The sequence below is a fragment of the Macaca nemestrina genome, chromosome 5 (genome assembly GCF_043159975.1).
Source record: "Macaca nemestrina isolate mMacNem1 chromosome 5, mMacNem.hap1, whole genome shotgun sequence".
In the NCBI taxonomy this organism is placed as follows: domain Eukaryota; kingdom Metazoa; phylum Chordata; class Mammalia; order Primates; family Cercopithecidae; genus Macaca; species Macaca nemestrina.
The window spans coordinates 78,547,600-78,572,771 of record NC_092129.1 but is presented as its reverse complement, the minus strand read 5'-3'; the positions used below and the strand labels follow the sequence as shown (position 1 = coordinate 78,572,771).

The 25,172-nt window shown below is 43.5% G+C and overlaps 1 protein-coding gene across 4 annotated transcripts in view; it reads left to right on the top strand.

Moving 5' to 3' along the window:
- SOB (sine oculis binding protein homolog) overlaps nt 1–24,382 on the top strand; it is a 173,775-nt gene extending 149,393 nt beyond the window's left edge. For 3 of the 4 annotated variants that reach the window (XM_011736392.2, XM_024791916.2, XM_071096663.1), the window contains one exon: nt 22,425–24,382. The gene's annotated coding sequence lies outside the window, so the exon portion shown is untranslated. Of the gene's footprint in view, nt 1–4,609; nt 7,199–22,424 lie in introns of those variants that run through there. The other variant, XM_011736393.2, reaches the window with a different exon arrangement.
- The last annotated feature ends 790 nt before the right edge of the window (nt 24,383–25,172 follow it).

Below are 25,172 nucleotides of genomic sequence, written 5' to 3'. Positions count from 1 at the left end.
TGGGGCCCAGCAGCTCAGCTGATGAGTTGCTCACCTTTGTAGGTAATGGGAGGCTTCGATAGGGAAGAGGGTGGCATTGCTAAAGTGAGTGACACTGCACATCTCTGACCTCATAGACTCCTGCTTAATGCCAAGTGAGCTGCTGAGAGTGAGTTAAAATTTTCAGCATTGGAAAGGGGAACTAACGTGTGCCTGTGACAGGCAGAGGTGGCCTCATTTGCTCCTCCTGCCAATCCTGGTGGAGTAGGCATCATCTGTATCTCACCAAGGAGGTAGATGAAGCTTAGAGACTGTGCCCAAAGCAGAGCCGGTACATGGGGACGCAGTATTCAACTCAGGCCTGTTGGACACAGCCCAAGCTCTCCCCTCTATCCAAGTGGGTATCAAACAGGCCGAAATTCAGTTGAGTTTATCAACTTCTTATGGAGAGGAAGAGGAGAGATGAGCATTTATCAAGCACCTAACTTGTACACTGCTCCTTCCAGGGACTGGGGAGATACAAAGGCAAATATGGTGGCGTGCCCCCATCTGGTGGGAGTGCAAACTCCAGGAGGAAGGAAGCGGGGCCAGGAGAGTGGATCTCATAAGATGAATAATTGCTCACATTTGTATGCAGGCTGTCTTCTAAGTGTTTTTCAGTAGTATTTATTTGGATCTGGATCCATAGGACAATTATCGTCTTCATTTTATTGATGAGGAAACCAAGACAGAGACATTAAAGTAACTTGCCCAAGATTTTACCAAATTTGCAGAGTTGAGATTCAAATCCAGGCTGTCTGACTCCAGAGCTGCATTTTTAAAAAAAACCACTGTAGGAGAATAGGCTAATTAGTTTCTTTATTACTCCACATACTAAAATTGTTTTACCCACCTCAGTGGGTAAAACAACTCCCAGGTGTCATAGGCGAAAGTTTCTTAAAAAAAACAAAAACAAAAACTAAGTCTACCTCCTAAGTTCTCTAAGTGTTCAAACAGTTGAATTCTTGTTTCTGCAGCACCAACAAGCCTACATTACCAACCCATTATTCCACAGTGGGAAATACAAACGTGGAGCACAGCACTTGCTGTGGTGTGTCCAGTCCATGATTTCTAAGTTGGGCCTCCAGCATAGCCAGGAGATTGCTTGGGAAGCACAGACCAGAGAAGGAGACTTGTAGGTTGTGGAAGAAAGGTTTCTCAGCTACCATTGTTTGAGGTTTCCTTTTCCTCTGATGGCTTTGCCAGTAGAGGAAGAATACTAAAAATGAGTTCACCATTCCTTCTTGATTTTACATCTACAAGTTCTGCTGCCTGAAGACAGATGGCCTCAGCCTTCTCACAGTCACCTCAATTGAAAATGCCCCTGATTTCTTCATGAGAGTAATTTAATCTGGTTGACAAAGCTGTGAGTAATGGGAAGATGTGTGACCAAAAAAGTGATGGCCTTCAGAAAGTCAGAAAGCATTGGGAATTGTCAGTTTAAACACATTCTAATATCACTCATTCAGGTGAGGCTGAAAGAAGAATGGGAGGGTGAGAGATTTTACTATTATACCATCACTGGAGTGAGAAGGGACCAGGTCAAGAATAGTGACACTAACGTATGAGTAGCATGAGACCAAAAGAACATAAAAACATAAAATATACGATGGCTATTTGGATGATATATGTTTCTGAATAAAGAATCAGTCTTGTATGTGGACCAGAATCATTAAAAATATTAACCTGGCTCCAGCCAATTTCAGAAGATGTAGTGATGAAATTGCCCACTACCTCTTGAGACTGAAGAATTCTTTCAATGATGGGTCCCCCAAGAAATTACAGCTTTTCTTTAAAATCAGAAATACTCAGGCTTTGTCAGCTATGAAAGAGTGACAAGGCAAGTGATTTAAGATGGGGGAAAAAACCACCTCTCCTCCACTAAATCACATTTCCTCTTGCCCTCGGAAGTTCCGTGTCACCTCACAGCACAGTCTCAACCTACCATAATTTACTCACATTCTCTGGCCCTTCCTGGCTTATTTATTTATTTATTTATTTATTATTTTTTGAGACAGTCTCACTCTGTCACCCAGGCTGGAGTGCAATGGCGCGACCTTGGCTCACTGCAACCTCTGCTGCCTGGGTTCAAGTGATTCTCCTGCCTCAGCCTCCTGAGTAGCTGGGACTGTAGCCACGCGCCATGATGCCCAGCTAATCTTTGTATTTTTATTAGAGATGGGGTTTCACCATGTTGGCCAGGTTGGTCTCCAAATCCTGACCTCAAGTGATCCACCCGCCTCGGCCTCCCAAAGTGCTGGGATTACAGGCGTGAGCCACCACGTCCGGCCCCTTCCTGTTTTTTTGTGCACATGTGGTGCTGTTTTTCTTCTATGCCTTCAGAAACCCAGACCATTCATATGGTTGGGGAAACTGGATAATGTATCCACTAAATAAAGGACTGTATGGCTTTTGTGCCCTGATACTGAACACTGGTGACAAGTTAAAGCTGAAGTGGAAAGCATTACAAACCAAAAGCGAAACTCAGGCTGAGATATGGTGGGTGAGGTGCAGGTGAGTGATTTCTCCATGTGCTTGTTGGTAATTCATTATATATTATTTCTCATATATATTCATTATTTATTATATAGGATAATCTGTCAACTTCGGTCAGCATCTTCGTTCTTCTCCCTATGTCTGCCTTTTTCATACGGTAGTACTATTTTATTATTTTTATTTTATTTAATTTATTATTTTTTGAGACAGAGTCTTGCTCTGTTGCCCAGGCTGGAGTGCAGTGGTGTGATCTGGGCTCACTGCAACCTCTGCCTCCTGGGTTGAAGCAATTCTCCTGCCTCAGCCTCCTGAGTAGCTGGGATTACAGGCATGTGCCACCATGCCCAGCTGATTTTTTGTATTTTTGGTAGAGATGGGGTTTCACTATGTTAGCTAGGCTGGTCTCAAACTCCTGACCTCAAGTGATCTGCCCACCTTGGTCTCCCAAAGTGCTGGGATTACAGGCGTGAGCTGCTGCACTCGGTCTGTAGTACTGTTTTAAAAAATCATTTAAAATAGATCAAAAGCAGACCAAAGTATCTAGAAATTAGCAACCCAGGCAGCTACAGTTGTCTTCAAGGAAGTCTTATTTGCTAGTTCTTTTTAAATTACAGGGTTTTTTCCCCATTTGGAAATTATTCTTTTCCTGGTTACCTGCCTTTATGCATTCTTGTGTGTTGATATGATTACAAATTATTTCAGTGGGCAGCTATTTTCCCCAGATGCAGAATAATTAAGTTTAGTTGAAGATTTTAAAAGGTTGTAAACTTCCTTTAATCTTCAACTTTTGAGACTCCAAATGCCAGTTCTGTAGCTTCTGTAAGCTGGAAAAAATATCCCCCCAAATAATAAGGAAAACAATGTACAAACATTTTCCAAACTATTCTATCCACAAAGAATTCCATTTATAAATGGAATACTCCCTTCTTTGTGTTTGCCTAGGAGCTTGGGGGATAGCTGTTTGTATTTGTACATTTTCTGAATTTCTACAGTTTACACTTGTTTATGGTACATTGGGGAGTTCAGAGTAACCGTTTGCAAATGTTTGAAGATACTCAAAAGAAAATATTCCCCCTCCTCAGTTTTCCAGGGAAATGACATAGACTCTTTAAGTAAAATAATCAATGGAAAAAATGTGTACGAGGAGTAACCCTTTCATCATCACTTTTTCCATTCTCAAGGAGCAACAGGTCCATACAGCTTTCCACCTTTGTGGCTCCCAAATTTCTAAGTTTCAAAAACCAGAAAGAAAATATGAGACCCTTTTTCCTAGTCCCAATTTCCTGATACTACTGCAGGCTCAGCAGGGGGGACTTGACTTCTTATTTTCTCAGGGAAAGCTGGAGGAGGCACCTGTAGTTTGGCTTTTGGAGTTTAGTTATTAGTCTGGTCATGGAGCGACAGTCCTAAAACAACTGTTCCAAGGCAAGGAGTTCGCTTCATTGGGGAAGCCAAAAGGGTGGAGGTCACAAGTAACTTTTTTGCCAATTTAGTTTCTCAAACTGAGAAGTTCAAGAGAGGAGGCTATCTGGGAGGATGTTGGGAAGTCAGTCCATACATTCAAAACAATACTATAGGTGCCTACTTTTAAAACAAGGAAAAGAAGGAAAACTGAGAGTGACAAGAGGAAATCAGTATGAATGGGATGTGCTCAGATTCTGTGTCAGACTTGCACTATCTAATGGTCCAGCACTTGACTATTGGGAATGTTAATTGGTGACAATCCCTAAGTTAAGGAAGGGTTAGCTTGTCTGTTAGGATGCAGTTGGCACATATAGTTCTAGGTAGAGGTACTTCAAAGAGCCAGAAAGAAGACACCAGGTCTGTGCCATGGACACATGTGAGTGGGGAGGACCCAGGAGTGTGCTTCCTGTGATCATTTCAGACTTGTAGAGGAAAGTTTTCTGAAATAAATGGTGTCAAGATTGGCCTTAGACATGTCCCATTCAATGCTGCTGGGACCATGTTAACCCTTATAACCAGGGACTTGGAGGGAAAGTTTTAATGTACAGGCATCCAACTTTTAGATACGATGTCAATCAGATTATGATGGAATATGAGATGTCATCTGTGACTGGATATTTATTACTTTCAGACATACCCATAAACCTTCCATCTTCAGCAGGATTGGGACTAGAGTGAAGCAAAGGAAGTGCTTAGGGCAGAGACTTTGAGGAGGCACCCACTCAGGATCATGCTAGTGCAGCAATGGTCCTGGCTCTATCTCCAGATCCATATGGCAGCTCCCTAAAGCTGGTCTCCTGGCCTCCTGGACTCGTCCATGAATGGCCTTCAGCAACTCTCCTTGAAATTTCATGGAAAGTTTTATGTGCCTATGCACAGAGGCATTTTCATGGAAGAAGAGGTCCATAGATTTTGGCTCCAGAAAAAGTATGCTCTATATCTCTGAAGGATTATCTTACCTTATTATGGAGCAATATCTGAGTTGAAATATTTCTTGTTTCTCTGAGGAAGCCGAATTAATGGAAAGTTTCTCTTAAAACTTAGAATACATTGTTTGGCAATTTCTGCTGTGGACCTCATATTGCAGAATCAAAGTTGGAGCTACATCATGTAGCACTTGCCTCAATAAGATTGCCTTAGTGACACAATGCAAGGGGTTATAGACCTTTCTTCAAGTTACCATTTCCCACAAGGGCCTGTGATGAAAGAAGAAAAGAGAAGCAAGAAAAGAAATAAGCTATATACTTCCCCAGCACTTGGACTTTCAAAATTTATATGTTATAGGGAGACACTGTTCTTCTGTGGAAAGATCTTCTACCCTGCCACTGAGGCCAAGAAAGCAGAATGGCCAGAGTCAGAGAGGTGGACAGGTCGGTGAACACCAGGGCATTGATGTGGCAGTGTCTGGGAGTGCTGCCCATGCTCCCTAGCTCCCCAGTTTGCCTCTTTACTTGGAGAGACCGCACTTGGAAAGAGAGATGCGTTCGGCCAGCTATTAACCAGCTGTTGCCCAGGAGGGCACTGGAAATCAGCTCCCTGACTGGTTTCCAATGAGTCACTCCCTCACCGGCCTAAGCTGCTGCCTGTGCACCATGTTCAATCATTTACACCTACCTTCATGCAGACAAGTGCTGCAGAGGGGCAGAGATGTCTGAGGACCAAAATACACTGCACCGTGGAACACTTACCTCATGTTGTGGAACACTTACCCCCACCCGAACGCCCCGCCTTTTCCAGACTTTCCTGTCTAAGATATCGTGCCAAAGGGACGGGGGTGGCCATGCTGTTTTCTTTCACCATGTCCTGCACAACTTATTTTGTATCCCTCAGTCGTTTTAAGTACATAGCACTTTCTATGTGGATGGATGTTAAGTCAATGCATTCTGCATGTGTAACTTTTTCTTAGTGCCTCAAAGGGCATAAACGAAATTCATTCAGAGAAAGAAATAAATTAGCTTTAGAAAATAAACAGTTTAGCACTGGCATCGTTTAATAGGGTCCCATTCTCAAGGAAATGGGGTAAATGCCGTTTCAGACACCAGCTCCAAATACTAACTGCAGAGAGCTCTTCTCCAGATTTGTGGATTTCCACAGCACAGAAAAAAAAAATAGGGTGGGGTCAGGATTGGGAACATGAGACCATCAACAAGGAGGGGAAGTACACACACATGCGCGAAACTTATTTCAAGGGTCATCGAAAAGATTCTAGTGAAAATGACTGGAGCAAAAGCAAATGACAATAACAAAAACTTGGAATTATTCTCTAATGCTTTAAAATAGTCCCGAGTGTACTACATAGTTTTAAATTGGAAAACAGTCAAGTTACCTAACTCTGCCACTCCTTGGACTGAATTATGATCATAAGCAAAAAATGCTTGTGCAATTGTACTATGTTGCCCAGATGTACAGCCCTGAGTAGAGAGATGGGGGCAGAGCAGACCTGGCTTTCCAGGTAGCCAAGGGGTCAGGGCTGGGGGCAAATCAAAGATTCCAGTGTTCCCAGCCTCACTCCCATCCAGATATTTGGCTGCACCAGCACTAGTTGTCTCATCATTTTCCCCTCTGAACCTCTGGTTTGTTGTCTGTCTTTGGTATAGTAAGCTGTGTTTTGTTTTGGGTAGAAAGGGAAGTAAGAATGCGACTGATAGTATTTAAAGAACAAAAGGGAGAAATGTTTCATGGATTCATTTGATATGGAACATTGACCTAACATCCCCCCCCCCCCAAAAAAAAAAATACAACTAAAAAGTAGATCTTTCCCTCGTTTGCATGCCTTATTTCCCCAGTCGTGTTTTTGGTATTGAAAATGAATGGTATTCCCATACAACATGTGTCTCAATTTGTAATGATATCCTCCTTGCAGCTGGCTTAGTTCTGCAAGTGTTTCTAAAATGTTACTGTCTTAAATTTGAACCAACCTACAATAACAAATTATCTAGAAGCAAAGTGGCTAAACGGCATTTGGTGAGAGAAGGGGAAACCCTATATTTCATCCTTCAACTCTTGTTTTAGAAATTCAGACTGTAACATGATCTTTTTCTAAAGAAATCTACACACGCACACTTTAAAAATTGTGCAGATTGGGTGTTGTGGGAGCAAGAATGATCAGGTTTAAGTTTCTCTGCAAAGCTCTGCATCCCATCAACAAGCCCTTTTGATATTTTAAACCCATATTTAGAGTAATTTCAAGATATTTGGAGCACATGTGGTTAAATGTAAAACTTTGTCATTATAATGTGTTAGATGCTTATAGTTTAAATATTTATAAGCTTTTTTTTTTTTTTTTTTTTTTGAGACGGAGTTTCACTCTGTTGCCAGGCTGGAGTGCAGTGGCGTGATCTCGGCTCACTGCAACCTCTGCCTCCTGGGTTCAAGCGATTCTCCTGCCTCAGCCTCCCAAGTAACTGGGACAACAGGCATGCGCCACCACGTCCAGCTAATTTTTTTGTATTTTTAGTAGAGGTGGTTTTTCACCATGTTGGCCAGGATGGTCTCCATCTCCTGACCTCATGATCCGCCCGTCTAGGCCTCCCAAAGTGCTGGGATTACAGGTATAAGCCACCATGCCCAGCCTTTATAAGCAATTTTTAAGTACTTTACCCAAAAGCTTTCTCTCACTAGAATACTATAATTGAGTGGTATCTGAGCATCATTATAGAAGATACAAGATGAAGTTGCTGCAGCATGCATTCACATTCTTCTTGCTTTTCTGGTTTTAATTCAAATGTAATTTTTAGTAGAATCAGCTTATTTTATTATTTTTAAATTGTATTACAAAGTCATAAACAAGATTGGTTGTCTGTGATTTAAAACAAAGAAATTCCCCAGCACTCAAAAGTTAAAGTGTTCTAACTTGAACTGTATTGAGTCCCATGCATGAGCATGGTGGTTCACTCCTGTAATCCCAGCACTTTGAGAGGCCAACGCGGGTGGATCAAACTTAGGTCAGGAGTTCAAGACCAGCCTGGCCAACATGGGGAAACCCTGTCTTTACTAAAAATACAAAAAATTAGCTGGACATGATGGGTGTAGCTGTAGTCCCAGCTACTCGGGAGGCTGAGGCATGAGAACGGCTTGAACCTGGGAGGCGGAGGTTGTAGTGAGCCGAATTTGTGCCACTGCACTCCAGCCTGGGCGACACAGTGAGACTCCATCTCAAAACAAAAAACAAACAAAAAACTTCCCATTAGAGCGTTGGATCTCATGTCCACATGAACTTAAAGTGTCATATTGTTCCTCTGAAATGTCTTAGGGACAATTTATTGGTGGTTGGATCGAATTCTTTACTATTTACCTTCAGCCATCTTGGAAGTTAAGACATAGGATCCTGTCTTTATCATAGGTAGCCTGTTTGTGCACTTAATATGAAAAAGAGGAGGGGGAAACCCTTTTTCCAAACACAGAATCCATTTAAGCTTTGGAGGTTATAAATTTCAAAGTGATCACAGGCCCCTGGGGCTCACACTCTTTTATGGCTGGCAAAATACAACTTTCTGGTAAGAACGGGGAAAAGAAGGCTTTAAAAGGCTCATAAACTTGCTTGGACATCTAATAGCTCTTACCAAACAGCATTCTCATGAGTTAAGTGTAAATGAGTCAGAAACATATAGATCAAATTTCTTTTAAAATACACATGGGTTTAAAAATTAAGGCCAAAGTGCTTGGCAAAATAAGTTTTGGTTTTATCCAAACCCAAATGTTGAAAAAATAGTTCTAAGATTTGCCAAACCAAAAATACATGCAGGTCTCTTCAGTCCTCCCATTAAATAAGATGGCATCATAAACATGGGACTTAGTGTCTATTTTCACGATTCCCCAAGGTTTAGGCAACATGAACCTTAAATATTGATTGAAAGACTATGAAAAATTTTTGGTGGAAAAACATTATAACCTTGCAAATGAAGATGAGGGCCACTGGTTTAGGGTTCTAATCCTGATTTTGACAGCTTGTCTGGTCAGGTGATCAACTTGTCCTTTGTCTTAGCTCTGGGTGTGTGTGTGTGGCCTATGCATAGCAATAATAACTCTTAAAATCCTATTTTGGATTTTATAAATCCTAAATTTATACTTAATTCATATATTACAATCTGCGAAACTTAATAACTCCTCATCATATCCAAACAGAGGAAAGCAGTCCTCTTTTGCTGAGTCATAGTTCCGAGATAGTCTTCATTTATTTCCCTAGAGAGTAAAACATAGCCATTTTGCACTAACAGTAGCTATTGCTGACTTTGCTCAGGTCTGTGTTATTAAAAGGAGAGAGAGAGAGGGAAAGAGAGAAAAGAAAAAAAGTGGGGGAGGATGCGTGGCAGGAGTCTTTGACTTGATTTGAAGAACTAATAACCTACTGAGAGACAAAAAAAAAAAAAAAAGATAGCGAAGGTCACTTTTACAAGCAACATGCAGAACCTGCAAACTGATGTGACACTGCCGACAGTAGACTTCAGCAAGAGCAGGGACAGGTCCAGTTCACTCATTGTTGTAACCAAGTGCCTGCACAGGGGTGGGAGGAATGAGCACACAAGTATTCAGTGATCATGTGAATGAAAGCGTCTCCGTAGAGGAACAGCTAATGAAGTTGCCTTGATGGAGTGCCTTCAGGTCGATGAATTCTGAATTCGGAACCTGAAGAGGGACGTGGGCTGGCGATCGGGGTGGAGGAATGAGGGGTGAAGTAGCATGTTAAAGGGCACAGACACAGAAAAGAGCAAGCTGTGTTAGGGATGACCTTCCGGTTCACTTGGCTGGAACAAAGGACTTGACCACAGAGAGTGAGTAGCATGAGGCTGGAGGAGAGTGGGAAGGTGGTAGAATAGGAGGTTGGGGAATTTATACTCAATACATTGGGCAACGTCACTGTGGCCTCAAGCACAAGAATGACAAGATGAAATCTGTGTTTGAGGAAAATTACTTGAGCAGCTGTTCATAGTCTGAAAGACTGGCATTGCTAAAGCTGATGGTTGCATTCTGATGGCAGGCTAATTGCCAGCAGTTGATTCTAAACATTGCAGAACGTCATCGCTGGAGTGTGAGGGACATGTGCTGCCAGATCTATGGGTTAAGTTTGGAAAGCCATTGTCTCTGGACAGTGAGAAGAACTTTCTTTGTGCTGAGTGGGCCTAAGGAAATGTCACAGTGTTCGGTGGAAGGAAATCTCACAATCAACAGACCATTCCAGGGTCTAAAGAAAGAGGAAGCTGGCTGGGCTCCAGATGGCCATGGAAACAGAGGCCCCACCCTTCTGACCAACCAGCAGCTCTGAGCCTTAAGCCAGCAGGGAAGGGCAGATGTGGGCTGCTGTTTCATGCGTGCACAGAGGCAGGCCCTGGCTCTTGGAACAGCGGACTTCACGGATGCGGAATGTGGAGATTGCACAGCGATGCCTAGACTGTCTGTCCTTGGACCGAAGGGCAGTAGAAAGGCTCAGGAGGCTTGCTCTATATTCCTTAGACACCTCTGGAGATTTTCTCAGAATCAGAATCAGATCCTCCCATGGCCTGCGGCTACTTTTAAGAAAGTTTGATAACCTTTTGGAGATGTCTTCTTCTCTTTTTTGACTTTCCAGGCCGTAAACCTGCAGAAGCTTCCACATGTGGTGCCAGTGGGCTCCTGGTGGTGAAGGAAGGTGGCAGTGTGATTTAGTGGAAAAGAACATCTGCTCTGGAGTTGGGCCAGCTTGGGTTCATATCCCAGCAGAGACACTTACCAGGTGAGGGAGGAAGGGACTTCACCTCTCTGAGCCTCAGTCTCTATGTCATGAGTAATAAGATTGCTGTAAGAGGTAAGGAAATGTATAAAGGGTGGCTCATCACAGATGCCCTAAAATGGCAGTTGCCATCCTGTTAGAAAGGTTTCATTGCCTAAGGAAAGAGCTTGGGACTGGAGTGAGACCTGCCTGGGTTTGAAAACTGGCTGTGTCACTTACCAGCTGTGAGGACTTGGACAAGTTTTATAACCTCTCTGGGCCTGCATTTTCTCATTAAATAATTATAATAGCTAATATTTATTGAGCACTTTCTACATGTAGGCAGTGTTTTAAATGCTACATACCAACAATGCATGAGACTTAGCATTATTAAGCCCATTTTGCAGATGAAGAGACTGAGACATGGAGAGGTTAAGTATGCCACCCAGAGTCATGTGGCCAGTAAATAGGATTGCTGAGATATGACTGGCAGCCTGGTTCCAGAGTTTCCATGCAAAACCACTGTCCATGGCTTGTGTATAAAAAATGAAGATAATAACCCGTACTTCCTGCAGTTATCAGCTCCAATGTAAATAACAAGTTAAAATGTCCGGGAGCTACCTGGCTCATAGTAGACGCTTATTACAAAAATTGTCATGGTAGCCCCTGCAGCCCAGAACTTCTTCCCTTGGATGTGTAATGGAAAATAATGAAACACTTCCACGTTGTCAACCTCAGAGGTTAGGGAAACCATTCCAGAAATTCTCATAAAATCTCTGGTTGCACTTTTACAAGTCGAGACTGCAACAAAGTGAGCGAGTGCCCAAGGTCACAGGGTGGCGCAGCCAGGATTAGAACCTGAGTCCTCATCTGCCTTTCCTCTCGGTGGGACATGGGATCCGACCGCAGCTGCTTCCGTTACATGCCTTGTGCCAAGCACCAGAGTCATATTTTTGCCACCCACGGCATGGCTTCCTCACATCAGGAAGCCAATTCCAGAGAGAAAATAGGTTGTGCCTGAACATCTGGGGTTGAGGGGTTAAAGGGTTGCAGAAAAGCAGTTATTAACCACACTCTCCGTCATTTTTGCTGTTGGGGGAGAATCGGTATTCTCGCACTTCCGTTTTGCAATGGCATTTCTGCTGAGATGAAGCTTTCTCCCTCCCTGTCTGCTGATAGGCTGGCCGTAGAGAATGAATCCAGCGTGGGGAACACTGCGTTCCCAGACCTCGTCTAAATCCTAAAACCTGCGGTCGACCCCCAGGTCAAAGCTACTTGCCACATGAAGCTGCTTTTATCTCTGTATTCTTTCTCTTTCACCTAGAATGCCTCTGTTCATATAACGTAGAGAACCAACACACTTAATCTTAACACAGTAAACATCTGGGTTTTTTGTCACAGGCATAATTTTTGGAAGGCCGCAGTGTTGAGAGTCAGTGTGGTAGAAATCAGAACAGGACAAGGACCCTGGCCTTTCCACTGACCCCTTGAATGAGTCTGAGTCTCCGAATTCATCTAGGACTTAGCATCTCCCACTTTAACAGGGACACAGTGACACCTGCTTCTGTAGTCACAGTGGGGAGAGGGGAGCAGAGCTGTGGGCCAGGAGCTTGCTTAGTTCCATGAACTGACATCAGCTAGTTCGTGTGTTGGATGAGACTTGATGAAAATGTGCTTTTTTTTTCTTACAAAATAACTTTTCAGAGTTCTTGTTTGCAAAGGCAGGGTGTTAGGCCATGTATGTCTCTAAGGCACCACACAGCTCTGACATTGTGACACTACCCCCCTCCACCCTACTGTCAGGGCAAAGAAGTGGGGAGATGGAACATAGACTAGGGGTCAGCACTCCCAGTGGGAGGGGGAGACTGGACTTTGGGGTTCTAGAAGCCGGACTTACATCCACCTTTTCCTATTTCTAGCAACCCTTCCTGGCAAAGTTCTTCATCTGTAAAATGGAGATAGTAATAAATATTTCAGTAGCATTGCTGTTTGCTTCCAAGTGAAATAAGTATGTAAAAATGCCTGGTGCTGTATTTGACATAAATTAGGTGTGCAATAAAATTTGACTCCTAGCCTGAGCCCAGTGGCTCATGCCTGTAATCTCAGGACTTTGGAAGACTGAGGTAGGAGGATCATGAGCCCAGGAGTTCAAGACACATCTCTACAAAAAATTTAAAAATTAGCTGGGCGTTGTGGTGCATGCCTGTAGAACCAGCTACTCAGGAGGCTGAGGCCTAGGAGTTTGAGGCTGCAGTGAGCTATGATCATGCAGCTGCCCTCCAGCCTGGGTGACAGACCAAGACCCTGCCCCGCCCCCACTACCAAAAAAAAAAAAGTCGGGAGCCATGACTCATGCCTGTAATCCTAGCACTTTGCAAGGCCTAGAGGCCAAGGCGGGAGGATCACTTGAGCCCAAGAATTTGAGACCAGTCTGGGCAACACAGGGAGACCCCATTTCTACAAAAAATTAGAAAAATTTAGCCAGACTTGGTGGTGCATGCCTGTGGTCCCAGCTACTTGGGAGGCTGAGATCGCTTGAGCCCAAGAGGTTGAGGCTGCTGTGAGCCATGATGGCACCACTGCACTCCAACCTGGGTGACAGAGCAAGACCCTGTCTCAAAAAAAAAAAAAAAAAGAAAAAAAGAAAAAAAGAAAACTCCTTTCATTGAAGACGTAAACCACAATAGGAAGTACTTAGTTCTGAAAGCCAGGGCATAGGACCTAGGCTCCTGTTCAAAATTTCCTGCAGAACATTAGCTCTATCATGTAATTCTTCTTTATTCTATTTTTCTTTTTTGGAAGTGAACAGAGCCATCTGCTATAGTGTGTTTGTTAAAAAAAGAAAGAAAAAAGAAAAGTACACTGTTAGTCATGAATCCCTCCATGGTTTTGGAAGAGGGCCTGCCAGAGACCGGGTCATTTGGTTTGCTTAAACTTGCAGGTTCCAAAAGAACTTAAAGAGAATCCATTGTCCAGGGTGAAGATAAGGACTCACTTAAGTGAATGAACAAGAGGGGGCTCCGTAGTTCTAGGTTTTTTGCCCCTCAGAAACTTTTAGAGGTCAGCAAGAAATAGCAATGACCACTTGTAAGAAAAAACAGACCGCTGTCTCCTAACCCATAGAACCAGCAAAGGAAAACAACATTTTCATTTGTAAAACAAAGACTTAAAGATAGAGTTATCCCAGCAGGGAGTCTTATATGGTTGTAATTTTTACTGATTAACGAGTAAAATAAGGGATATAGCTAAAGGAAAAAGTTATTTAAAAATTAAAGAAAACAAGGCCTTATAATTGGTTAATTTTAATTTTAGTACTCAGGAACCTTAGCTTCACAGAGCCATAGGGTGAGTAGCATCACGGTGATGAAGCTGAAATTCAGACCAGAGCCTAACACTGAGCTAAGATGAAAGTCACCCTTGGCTCCCATACCCTCTCCTTACCACAAGCTATAGACTCGAAAGGAGAAGGAATGTTTTTCAGTTGCAGGCATATCTCACTTTATCATGCTTCCCTTTATTGTGCTTCACAAATATTGCCTTTGTACAGATGGAAGGTTTGTGGCAACCCTGTCAAGTCTATGAATGCCATTTTTCCAATAGCATGTTCTCACTTTATGTCTCGGTGTCACATTTTGGTAATTCTCACAATGTTTCAAACATTTTCATCATCATATCTGCTATGGTGATTTGTGACCAGTTATCTTTGATGTTACTATTGTCGTTGTTTTGAGACACCATGAACTGTACCCATGTAAGAGGTGAACTTAGTCAATAAACATTGGGTATGTTCTGACTGCTCCACCAACTGGCTGTTCCCCCATCTTTCTCCTTCTCCTTGGGCCTCCCTATTTCCTGAGATACAAGATTGAAACTAGTCCAGTTAATAACCCTATAATGGCCTCTAAATGTTTAAGTGAAAGGAGGAGACACATGTCTCTCATTTTGAATCAAAAGCGAGAAATGATTAAACTTAGTGAGGAAGGCATATTGAAAGCCAAAACAGGCCAAAAGCTAGGCTTCTTGTGCCAATCAAGTTGTGAATGCAAAGGAAAAAGTCCTTGAAGGAAACTGAAATTGGTACTCCATGGCTAGGCACAATGGCTCAAACCTGTAATAATCCCAGCACTTTGGGAGGCTGAGGCTAATGCATCGCTTGAGCCCAGGAGTTCAAGATCAGCCTGGGAAACATGGCAAATCCCTGTCTCTACAAAAAATATGAAAAATTAGCTGAGTGTGATGGTGCACACCTGTAGTCCCAATTGCTCAGGAGGCTGAGGTGGGAGGAACACCTGAGCCCGGGAAGTTGAGGCTGCAGTGAGCTGTGATCATGCCACTGCACTCCAGCCTGAGTGAGTGAGATATTGTCTCTAAATAATAAATAAAAGTGCTACTCCAGTGAACACACAACTGATAAGAAAGCAAAACAGCCTTATTGCTGATATAGAGAAAATTTGAGTGGTCTGGATGGAAGATCAAACTGACCACAATATTTCCTTAATCCAAAACTTAATCCAGAGCAAGGCCCTAACTCTCTTCATCAGCTGAGAGAGGGGAGGAAGCTGCAGAAAAAGATTTTGAAGCTAGCAGAAGTTGGTTCATGAACTTTAAAGAAAGAAGCTGCCTCCATAACATCAAAATGCAAGGAGAAGCAGCAAGTGCTGACGTAGAAGCTGTAGCAAACTACTCAGAAGATCTAGCTAAGATCATTGATGAAGGTGACTACACTAGACAACAGATTTTCAATATAGATAAAACAGCTTTATATTGAAAGAAGATGCCAACTAGGACTTTCGTAGATAGAGAGGAGTCAATGCCTGACTTTGAAGCTTAAAAGGACAGGCTGACTCTCTTGGTAGGGGCTAATGCTGCCAGTGATCTTAAGTGGAAGCCAATGTTCACTTACCGTTCTGAAAATCCTAGGGCCTTTAAGAATTATGCTGAATCTACTCTGCTTGAGCTCTCTCAGTGGAACAACGAAGTCTGGGTGACAGCACATCTGTTGATACCATGGTTTACTGAATATTTTAAACCCACTGTTGAGACCCACTGCTCAGGAAAAAATAATCCTTTCAAAACATTACTGCTTATTGACAATATACTTGGTCATCCAAGAGCTCTGATGGAGCAGTACAAAGAAATTAATTGTTTTCATGCCTGCTAACACAACATTCATTCTGCAGCCCATGGATCAAGGAGGAATTTTGACTTCCAAGTGTTATCATTTAAGAGATATACTTCATAAGGCCCTAGCTGCCATTGATAGTGATGCCTCTAACAGATTTGGGCGAAGTACATTGAAAATCTTCTGGAAAGGATTCACTATTCTAGATGCCATTAAGAACATTTGTGATTCATAAAGAGGGGGTCAAAATATCAACATTAACAGGAGTTGGGAAGGAGTTGATTCCAACACTCATGGATGACTTTGAAGGTTCAAGATTTCAGTGGAGGAAGTAACTGCAGATATGATGGAAATAGCAAGAGAATTACAAGGGGAACCTAAATATGTGGCTGAATTGCTGCAATCTCATGATCAAACTTGAACAGATGAGGAGTTGCTTCTTATGAATGAACAAAGAAATTGGTTTCTAAAGATAGAATCTGCTCCTGGTAAAGATGCTGTGAACAATGTTAAATTACAACAAAGGATTTAGAATATTCCATAAACTTAGTTGATAAAACAGCAACAGGGATTGACTACAGTTTTGAAAGAGTTCTATTGTGAGTAAAATGTTATCAAAGAGCATAGCATGACACAGAGAAATCCTTTGTGAAAGGAAGAATCAACCAATGTGGCAAACTTTAATGTTGTCTTATTTTAAGAAATTGCCACAGCCACCTTAGCCTTTGGCAATCACCACCCTGATTAGTCAGCAACCATCAGTATCAAGGCAAGACTCTCCAACACCACAAAGGTTATGGTTCGCTGAAGGCTTTAGATGATTGGGAGCATTTTTTTTTTTTTACAAATAAAGTATTTTAAATTAAGAAATGTACATTGTTTCTTAGACATAATGCTACTGCACATTTAATAGACTACCGTACAGTATAACATAACTTTTATATGCACTGGGAAACCCCAAAAAATGCATGTGACTTGCTTTATTGCGATACTCACTTTATTGCAGTGGTTTAGAACCAAACCTGCAATATCTCCCGCCTTATGCCTGTGTCTTCATCAGCTAATGAACTATAAGAAAAGAGATGCCATCCTCTTCAAAAATGAAAACAATTTGTATCCTGCAAAAGCCATTTAAAAACTCTTCATGAAGCAATGGTTGATGGAGGAGAGAAGGAATCATGTTTTGGCAAAAACCTTCCTTCCTGGGATGGGTTTGGTGTGGGGACCACTATCTGGCATCGCGCTCAGAGTTTATCAGCTGGTGCAGGCGGCTCTGTTCATTGACCGCAGGGCTCTACCCTTGTGAGTGTACCAGAATAGCTGCGGCTACCTGAGAGCAATCCAGTCCTCAGGGACTCGTTATTGTCCCAGATAAACAGCGTTGCCGCAGCCAGCACTAATGGCTGTATTTAACTGTGATAAGTGATGGGCAGACGTGCCCGAGTGAGTGGATCTCTGCTAGGTCCTGGGTAATTGGACAAAGGCAAGCTGGCTGGCAGCAGGCATTTCTTGCACATCACAGAATTGATGCCACAGGGTTTTAGACTCCTGGGGATAAATATGACAGACATGGGGAGCTTGCCTTCTAAATGAGGAAGACAGGACAGACCTACTGGATTTTGATTATGCTAATTACAAAAGTATTTGAGGAAGGAAATAATGCAAGTTTAGAAAATGGGTTAGATTAATAGAGGCAAGCTTCCTGATAGAGGTGGAATCTGCCACCACAAAAGAGCTAGTTTGGAAATGTTGGGATGTAGAATAAGACAGACATTTTTCTTTGGACACACATTTACTTTTGGGAATGGTTGCCTGGAAGTTTTATGAAATGCTGCAAGTGTAAGTCTTAGGCTATAAAGGTCAAAGAAGTAAAGGTGAGATTGGCCGTATTTTGACAGTATCAGCATTGAGAGAATGTATTTAGGCACAGTTTTGCTCTCTATAATTCTCTGGAAAATTTTGTGTTATAAAGGAAGATGAGTATCTAGATCACATTCTTGGCCATGCTTCCCTGATGAAACAGAAAAGTGACTCACCAGGTAGACAGAGAGTCTCTCAATGCATTTGGTGTGCAGTTACAATTCATAAAGAGAAATATTTCATTCCTCTGGCCAAAAGGGGCAAGCAGGCCTGGAATTCTGAAGATAGCTGGTCATACATGCCTGATGGAGACCATGCCTTGTGGTGCCAGCGTGTATGTATGGTACATCCATAGTACATGTATGATACATATATGGCATAAGAAATGGGCTTATTTGTACAATTGTGTGTGTCTGATGCTCCATGTAGCAGGGGTGATTATCCTGCCTTCAGACAAATGCCCAATTCAGAGGAAAACCCAAGTGTGAGGCACAAGTATGGCCACTTCCCCAGAATCCCCTGCTTTAAGGGGTATTCCACAAACCTCTGCCATAGGGGTGTGTGTGTGTGTGTGTGTGTGTGTGTGTGTGTGTGTGCTGAGAGAAGGAGACTCTTTCTGAAATTTTGGAGTTCAGGGTCTGAAGTTCATGGGCTTCCTTATATACTGGTAACAAATTAAAATCCAATTTTTCAAGTTTATAATTCTACATATTTGATACTGGCTTTTGTTGAAAGATTCCACAATCTCAGCATGTGAGAAATGGAAGACTTAATACTAAAGCTCACCCAGGCCCCCACTGCACAGAGGAAGAAGAATCGAGGCTCTGGGTGAGGGTGGCTGAGGAACATGGAGGAGGAATTGAGGCTCTGAGGGAGGGTGGTTGAGGAACATGGAGGAGGAATCAGGGCTCTGAGGGAGGGTGGCTGAGGAACACAGTAGAAGAATAAAGGCTCTAGGGGAGGGTGGCTGAGGAACATGAAGGAGGAATTGAGGCTCTGGGGGAGGGTGGCTGAGGAACATGGAGGAGGAATCAAGGCTGTGAGGGAGGGTGGCTGAAGAACATGGAGAAGGAATCAGGGCTCTGAGGGAGGGTGGCTGAGGAACATAGTAGAAGAATCAAGGCTCTGAGGGAGGGTGGCTGAGGAACATAGAAGAATCAAGGCACTGGGGGAGGGTGGCTGAGGAACATGGATGAGAAATCGAGGCTCTGAGGGAGGGTGGCTGAGGAACATAGAAGAATCAAGGCACTGGGGGAGGGTGGCTGAGGAACATGGTAGAAGAATCGAGGCTCTGGGGGAGGGTGACTAAGGAACATGGAGGAGAAATCAAGGCTCTGAGGGAGCATGGCTGAGGAACATGGAGGAGGAATGGAGGCTCTGAAGGAGGGTGGCTGAGGAACATGGAGAAGGAATCAGGGCTCTGAGGGAGGGTGGCTGAGGAACAGGTCCGAGGTCACACAGCCAGTCAGAGGCATTTGGACTATAACTTGGGTCTCTGTTTCACTTACTGTAGAAATTTCCCCTTTGCACAGATGAAGACATTTAGACATGGAGGACAGTTTTTTTGTAAGATCTTCTGCTTGACAAGGGCAAAATCGAACCAGCTCCAGACTCTGGAACTTCCTGCCATGATCACTTTCTAAAAATCCCAAGCTTGTTTCCTCCCCACTCTGTTAGATTTCATACCTTGCATACCAATACATATCAGAAAAGTGAAGCCCAGCTTGGCTCTTCGTTTTCATCGATTCAAGAGTCTTTTCCTGTGTCACCAACAAGGGGGCTGCCCTGAACCAGCCAGAGCCAGAAGGACAAATGAGGATGCCTTCAATACTACCCCCTCCTCAAATGTTATGAGCAGAGAGGGACTTGTACTGCCACCATCTGGCCTTTGTAGGTGTCCCAGACATGGCAAGTATGTGGTGAGAGGGAAGGAAACAGCACAAATTGTCTACTTTACCATTCTCTTAAAATAAGCTTCATGTGAGCAAGCTTTTCAGAGCAGCAGGACTAGGGCTGCGAAAAATAGAGTGTGGTGCAGCTGCACCCTTTAGAACTTTGGGGGAAAACACATATTATTTACCAGACAATAATAGATACCAGAGAATAATAATGATTATTATAGTGTTTGGGATGGCAAATGCTGTAGTTAAGGTTCCAGAATGGCTCTTATTATAAATCCCGTTTTCCCGAGTCTCTTGTGAAAGCCTGGAAATTTTCTTTAAGTAGGCTGATGCTGTCCATGTTTGGTCTTTGTCCAAAGGTGATTTAAATATAAAGAAACTTACTGGAGAAATATTCCTTTTTTAAAATAGTGGATGCATTAAAGAAAAAAACTACATTATTAAAAAAAGCAGTTGCAGCATTCTTAAGTAAGCAATTCAAAATGGTGGTGTTTCCCAGTTACTGGAGGAAAATGTTAAACACTCTCCCTTCTCCCTTTTAAAGAAAGAATTTGGAGGCCCCCTCTAACTACAAGATTCAGTCACTCTTGGTTCCAGGCCCAGAGGTGGGGATGGCTTCCCTCCCTCCACAGCAACTTCCAGGCTGTGCTTGCTAAATGCAAAAGAACTGTCCCCAGAAGAAGTGACCCCGGTGTCTTTGGATCCACTTGTCATCTCTGCAGCTCCTCAGTTTTTTGTGGCCTCACATTTGATGGTGGATCTTGGTGCTTTTGTTTTTGTATCCCTTCTCTCCATTGTCACTTATTTGAAAGAAAGAAAGAGAGAGAGACAGAGAGAAAGAAAGACAGTCAAATGTGAACTCTTTATTCAGAGATAAATATCCACATTTCCAAATCTGACCGTGCCAAATGAAAAGGTTTCCATGGCCTTGTAATTCCACCCCCATTACATATTTGTGGTGTTTTGCATTTTCACTTTGGTTATTTAATATACATATTAAGTACACACAGATCTGGTGATTTAATGTGATTGGGGGAACTCAGGCATTTCCTGTCGTGCACAGTGAAACTTTCAAACCTTGTTTTTGGCTGCTGCTGATTATTGTTGCCATTAACACCAGGATTTGGATAGCAGGGTTCAAAGCACAAGCTTCTACTTAGTCCTCCCAATGGGCATTTGACCTCCTCTTGCTCTTGCTAAATTCATGTTGCAAACACTCCAAGCAAGCTACCAGGTCGCTTTCTGGCTCCATTTCTTCACTATAAAATGAGGAAATGGTACTGTATTATCTCTGGGGTCCCTTCAAGTCCTACATTCTATCACCTCTCTGGAGTTATTTGTTCGTTGTTCTAAGAATAATCTCAACAGTTGTAAAGACGTTTACAAGTCCTCTGTCACCACCTCACCTTAGCCAAATTTTACCCATTCACATTTCTGACGGCCTCATTTATTGGCAGGAAGAAAAGGTGCTGTTTTGGGGCATGGCAGAAGAGAGCCGCCTGACCCACTCACGTGATCAAAGTGTGTCGCGCGCCCACAGCGGGCCAGACTCTAGGAGCTAGGAGTTCAACTCCAGAGCTAGGAGTTGGGTGTAGAGACACGAGCAAAACAGACAAGCCCCTGACCTCTGGGGCTTTACCATGCAGTTGGCAGACTTCTAAGTGGCTGCTCCCAGGAGTGACTGAGTGGCCTCAGGAAGCTGTATTTCAAACCAAGCGACTGGCAGCAAATGAGAGAAGCCTGCAGGGATAAAGAGGCAGAGCCTCATGTCTTGGTGAATGTTGGGATGAGCCTTCCCCAGAAACTAACTTTCCTGGTGGAAAATCCTGTTCAGAGCCTCTGCCCTGGGACCCCAAGGCTCTTGGTTGGTTTATTTTCTTCCAGTCCAGTGCTACTGTTTGTTTTGGACGTGAAGACATGTGAATGGCTCACCTTTTACAGGCAAGACCCACACACGGAGAAAAGCAGGCATTTCTTCCAGCTTAGTTGCCTTTGTGGGAAACTTCTGAAGATAGGTATATGTGTCCATGGTAATTTTCCACTTGCCAAAAAGTGAATCTGTTGGCCCTCTTTTCAGCAAATACCAGAGCTGAGACATCGGGTTACAGGAGTGAGGTCTGGAGCTCCAGGGTCCCCCGTGACCTTACCTGGCTTTGGAGTGACCTTGGGTGACTCAAAAGACCTCCTGCTGGGGCTGGGCACAGTGGTTCACGCCTGTAATCCCAGCACTTTGGGAGCCCAAGGTGGGTGGATCACTTGAGGCTGGGAGTTCAAGACCAGGCCTGGCCAACATGGTGAAATCCTGTTCTCTACTAAAAATACAAAAATTAGCTGGACATGGTGGTGCACACCTGTAATCCCAGCTACTTGGGAGGCTGAGGCAGGAGAATCCCTTGAAACTGGGAGGCAGAGATTGCAGTGAGCCAGTTGTGCCACTGCACTCCAACTTGGGCGACAGAGCGAGACCCTGTCTCAAAAAAAAAAAAAAAAAAAAAAAAAAAGAAAAGTAAAGACAAAAAAAGCCTCCTGCTGGTTAAGCATGCAGTCATGTGGAGGGGGAAGGGTTGCTGGGTTGCAAAGGATGCTGTGGTCTTTGGATGAGGGCGTGGTACACCCTGCTCATTATGGTATTCCAAAAAGCGACTTGAGTTTCATTTCCTCACACAAAGCTGGCAGGGCTGACCTGAGCAGACCGTGAATGAAACTCCTGTTGAAATCACGCTGTGCTGCAGCGGTTCTGGGGCTCATCCTAGGTCTGCCCTGGTGGCTGGAGAGTGCGGTGCTGTCTGACTCATGCCTGGGTTCTCCCCAGCTGGGTGGAGGGAGGGGGATCGATCGGTCCAGTGGATTCTGACAGCCCCTTCTGCTCTTTTTCCAGGAATGCTCACTCACAGGGTACGCTCATGGAGAGAGGGCGCAGAGCAAACCATGTCACGCCATCCAATGACACCAGCTGGTCAGCTCACCACCCCCTCTGGCTAAAACTCAAGCAAATAAAGCCGCTTCCTGTCATTAAGCATCTCAGAGGAAGCAGCCCTCCCTCGATGGCCTCTAGCCCAGAGAAGCCCGCGCGTCTTGGACCCACCAAGCAGGCCCAGCCTTCCTGCTGCCACCATCTCTGCTTCTCCCCAGAGGAACTTAGGGATTTCACCCCTGGCTTTTAAAAAAAATGAAATACCAACAAGCCACAAGGACCAATGTAGGTATTCTCCCCGCCCCGTCTTCAAGGCTCAGCGGCTGAGGCTGGAAGATGATATGGATTGGAACACAAAAAATCTTTTTTTAATCTTTTTAAAAACTGCTGTGGTTTTGCTGCTACACTAAGAATTGTGATTTGCATTGTATGGTTTTGGACCTATACTGTTCACGTTTTGATGGCGGAGAGGGGTGGTCCTGGAGGCCCAACGCTTCAGAGTCATCTCTGTCCTGCCCGGGATGCACTTTTAAATGAAGAGTTAGAATATTTTATTGGCTAATATACTTTTCTTGTTATTTTTACAAAGGCCACCTTTATCCTTTTTGATGCCATATTTTCAGTGTTACACTTTTATGGCTTTTAATTTTCGATTTGACAGATGTAAGAAGCAGCATGAATAGTTTATACTGTGGTTTTTCAGAGACTGAATGCCAAGAGAACTCGGTAAATGTTTATTCTTCTCAGCTTTCTCTTTAAATTCCCCTAAATAGCGCCCCATTTGGGAACAGAGCAAGAGTGTTGAACTGAAGACCAAAATGCCCTCAAGGTGTAAAATAATCCGAGGGGGAATATTTGCTGGGCGTCAGGAAAGACTCGGATGAAATTTCAACCCTGATGGTTTTCGGTGATCCAGGAAGTCAGTGAGACAATCTTTCTATACGCAGAGCCCTTTCATGATAATTAGAATGGTATGGACAAACCAATGAAAACAAGAGGGAAAGTGAGAAAGATCACCCATGATTCTGTTTCACTGTTTGCTTTCTCCTGTCATGGTTAAGAGAAATGTGCAATTCAATCCTCATTCAGTGGGTGGAGGATAACAGGGTAGATTCACTTGTGTGCACTTGTACAGTTGTAGCTGCGAGTCCAGAAGTCCTCTAGAGCATGTGTACTGGCACTGAGTTGGTGAGACAGTTGTGGAGTATCCCATTCTGATGAGTACAGAAAAAAAAAAAAAAAAGAAAAAAAAAGAAAAGAAGAGAAAAAATTAAGAAAAAAATCAAAAAAGGAAGAAAACTAAAAAAAAAAAAAAAAAAAAAAATCAAATCACCTTGTGATTCAGTGTATCTGTTTACTAACTCAAATAAAGCAGTTGTTCCCTCTGGAGGGGTCCAGGTTCCCCTGCCCCACAAGGCCGTGGAGCCTCAGCAGGAGGGGTGGCGAGTCGCGGGTGGGCAGGGCCAGGACGGTGTGGCACCAGCCTTGAAGCGCCACGGCCTGAGGATGCGGTGTACATACTGTATTTCTAGATTCTCCTTTGTACAGAGTCACTTCACAAGTCAAGCTACTGTTTTACAGGTGCTCCTTATTTATTAGAGCTGTGAGAGCTTGGGGGACACACCTGGCGAGCAAGCTCGCTTTTTAAAAATGAAATTTGGGGGCAGGGGAAGGGGAGGTGGGAGGGAGGGGAAGCTCGCAAGCCTGGGGAGAGATTTATAAAAGTAAACAAAAGAAAAACTTCCAGCAACAAATTAAAAAATAATAACAAATAAACCCCAGCACCAAACCCACCCAGGCAGGAAGAAGCCGCCCCTCCTCTGGGGCCGTATTTTTCTGCTGGGTCACAACATTCTCCTCTCCCTGACTGGTGTCAGATTCATCAAACAAAAAATAAATCTCGAAGGAAAAAAACGCACTTACATGTGCTTATTTGGCTTTTCTCATTATTATGACTACTGTTGTTATTTTATTTTATTTTATTTTATTTTATTTTTGTTACAGAGGTGTTCATTTTTCTCCCCCTGGGAAACATTTTAAAAAATAGAACTAAGGAGTTTTAAAAGATGGTAAGCTACAGGGATAGCACTGTCTGTTCCTGACCTGCTAGACCACGCTTGTCTGCAGACAAGAGCCCACTCCATCCGTTCCACGGCCTGCTTCCCAACCATGCCCATCACTGACGGCACACAGTGTGTGGGAAGTGAGTGCTTAGGCCTGTAGACCAAGGTGTGGTGTCCCTTCCAAGTGTTTTTCAAGTCCTGATCTTTTTTGGCTCCAAGAGTTCAGGCCTAAGGTTCAAGAAGCACCATCAAATGGAGGCAAACATGCTCCACGGGTTCCACTCACATTCACCCACCATCTCATCCCACTGACTAGAGACTTTTATTTCAGCCTTATGTGAATGGGGTGGGTCCGTTTGGCTCTTTGGTACCTGAGTTAAATATCAGAAAGTTCCTAAGGTGGAAAGTATGCTAATATCTAGTTCTAGTCATTGTAAATCTAGTTCAGTTCTCTTGTTCTACATATGAAAAAACAGAAGCCTAGAAAAGCAACTCGACCTGTTCAGAGTACCACACTTAGTTGATTTCTCTTCTCAAAAAATGAATGCTCATTAACATCTGAGGCACCATGAGCAGTTCCCTCAAAGAGACCATCCTGTGGATTCCGGAGACCTGATTTCCTTCTCCCTTGGAGCCCGAGAGAATCTTG